At 46.7% G+C, this 2,888-nt stretch overlaps 1 non-coding gene across 1 annotated transcript; it reads right to left on the bottom strand.

Annotated features, from left to right (window-relative positions):
- Positions 1–571: 571 nt before the first annotated feature.
- On the bottom strand, positions 572–762 carry LOC115065457. Its single transcript, XR_003845241.1, has one exon. It is a non-coding gene; the product is annotated as a U2 spliceosomal RNA (small nuclear RNA).
- Positions 763–2,888: the final 2,126 nt, after the last annotated feature.

Here is a 2,888-nt window from a genome sequence, read left to right as displayed (position 1 = left end):
ACACGGGGGGGTGGGGGGGGGGAGAAAAAGAAAGAGAGAGACGGGTTTCTCAAGATCATGGAACTTGCTGTGAGAACTACGCTGGAGCAATCGCTTGCCTTGCTCCTGAGTGCAGTGTCTGATCCCAAAGCCTTTCAATTCAGATCAACGAAGACACTGCTTGGGTCTTTATTTGCAGAGAGACCGCTTCTTACTAACCATACCCAAAAGTTAACACCAAGTACAATATCCCTGAACGCTGTTACAAACACACAGGCACACTAAGAAAAAAAGAACTAACACTGAAACCAGAATCTAAATATTAAACCGTAGGTAGTTCTTTAGTTTGTTCTTGCAGTGAGTCTGGACCAGTAAAAGACCCTGTATCAAACGTAAAAAGACTTAGAAACTAACATCAAAGTTCTTTGGTTGATTCGAAAAAATCTCTAAGCTTCTGGACTCAAACACTGCGAACAACAGAGACAAGACTGGAAAAAAAGTGTTAAAGTACCTGCTACTGTCGATAGAACAGAATAGAGTCATGTAGAGATACTGTAATCCTTCTTTCCTTTGAACCAACTTTATTCCCCGGAGGGGGTGCACCGTTCCTGGAAGTACTGCAATACCAGGTCGATGCGTGGAGTGGACGGAGCAAGCTCCTATTCCAACTCCTACTTCCAAAAATCCATTTAATATATTGTCCTCGGATAGAGGACGTATCAGATATTAAACTGATAAGAACAGATACTACACTTGATCTTAGCCAAAAGGCCGAGAAGCGATACCTGACTGCTCCCACACGCCCGCTACACTCAACACCGCACACACCTTCAACTCACGGTCACCAACACCCGCGCACCCCTAAACACGCGCCTGACACCGACCCTTTTCTTCTGTCCTGTCCACCACCTTAACGCCACGAAAAGCCCGAGGAATCCAAGGGGGCCGAGAGGAATTTGTTGCGCTTTTCCTTCCCAGAGTTCCGCGGAGACCGGGCCGCGTCATTATTTGCATGCCCCGCCCAGCTTACGTCAGCTACTGAAATGAGCCGGAAACGAGCCTTTTTGGAAGGCTCCTTCAGCTGCTACATTGCGACTGACCCACAGACCTGTTGGCTGTTCTGGATACTTCACAATACTTAAGATGCAAAAATGAGGACCACAAGAAGTCCTCACTCTCTTTTACTTTCTCTCCCCCCCTTTTTTTTTCTTTCTCTACCTTTGTATCTGGATCTAGGAGCCCTTTTTTTTTTGTTTGTTTGTTTGTTTGTTTGTTTGTTTTTTGGTTTTTCGAGACAGGGTTTCTCTGTGTAACCCTGACTGTCCTGGAACTCACTCTGTAGACCAGGCTGGCCTGGAACTCAGAAATCCGCCTGCCTCTGCCTCTGCCTCCCGAGTGCTGGGATTAAAGGCGTTCGCCATCATGCCCGGCTAGGAGCCTTTATAAAGAGGTGAGATTAGGGGCTGGAGAGATGGCTCCGTGGTTTAAAGCACCTTCCAAAGGTTCAGCGTTCAATTCCCAGCAACCACACGGTGACTCATGGCCATCCATTAACGAGATCTGATGCCCTGTTCTGGTGTCTCTAAAGACAGCTACAGTGTACTCATGTACACTGAGAGTTGACAAACAGTTTTGAGGGCTCCGGTGGCTGCAATACAGTCCCCCGGTTATTCAAGTGTTGTTACACATTACACATTTCCTTCTTTGTTGGTTTGGGACTATGTCTCTTACTGTAGCCCAGGCTAGAACTTACTAAAACCTTACTATCTCATTCTCATAGTGCTAGGATGGCTTGTGACACCCACTACACAGCTTTGATCTTCCTGGGCTCCAGTGTTAACTCCTAGGAGGAGCCTGTAGAAGCAGGAAGGCCCAGCTCCCATCCTCCAGGAATGGCACCAAGGATCAGCATGGGGGCTGCAGGGAGAAGGGGCTAAAACCCAGCGTGTACAGTGGTGTGGTATGACCTTTTCCAAGGAGACATGACGAAGGTCTAGTCTCTCTCACCCCTGAAAAGGCTCTGATAACCAACGAAAAGGAGGATTCCATCACTCCATAAAAGAACCAGTGAGCTTACCAGGTTGCTTATGGATAAAAGGAAATGGGTTACTCACGGGAGCTTGGACAATTGATAGGCAGCTGTTTTTAGCAGCAGAACTTGCCGTGTGTGAGGACTCATGAAAGCTGTATGGATCTGGGGTCATTCAGCAATTCACCAGTCGGACCAGGAATACATTTTAGTACGTGGCTTTTATTTAGATACTGGTGTCAGGGTTACAGCCTCTGAAGGGACTCTGGGCAGCTCAAGCACGTTGGGCATGGCTCTGGCAGGCCTTGCCCTTCTCCCTGATTCCCTCTGCCATACTAAAAACCATTAGATTTCATTTCTAAAGCTAGCTACCAAGGTCTATATTCCCTATTATTCCCTTATATGCCCAATTAAAATGATATACCACATGCTAGCACGGGGTCTCCCCTTACACTTTTATACAAATCACCATTTTCTTATGGGCATGTCTGTCTCCTCTCTATCCAGAGGTAGGGACCAAAAACCTGCCTCTTTTCCCTGTGCCCTTCCCCTTCTCTCTCCTCCATCTCTTACTCCCTGGAGACAAATCAATCTCCTGTGTCTTGGGAGTCCTGAGCTGATGCAGGTCTGTCACACCCTGACTAGAGAGCAGCCTGGAGTCAGGGGTCTATAGTCAGAGAACAAAGTGGCACTGTGTTGGCTGCAGATTTGAGTTATCCTTTGTGTTGGCTGCAGATTTGAGGTTATCGTTGGTTTTGCAAAGTCTTGGCTATCCCCAGCAAAACAAGCTTCTGTCTGGTATGACTTGTTATCTTTCATAAACAAACTAAAAGCCCTTAATATTTGGACTTCCAACTTTGGTTTATAGTTTTTTTTTTTT

This window comes from Mus pahari, chromosome 14, assembly GCF_900095145.1.
Source record: "Mus pahari chromosome 14, PAHARI_EIJ_v1.1, whole genome shotgun sequence".
Taxonomy (NCBI): domain Eukaryota; kingdom Metazoa; phylum Chordata; class Mammalia; order Rodentia; family Muridae; genus Mus; species Mus pahari.
The sequence above is the reverse complement of the archived record's forward strand: the minus strand, read 5'-3'. Positions and strand labels throughout refer to the sequence as shown.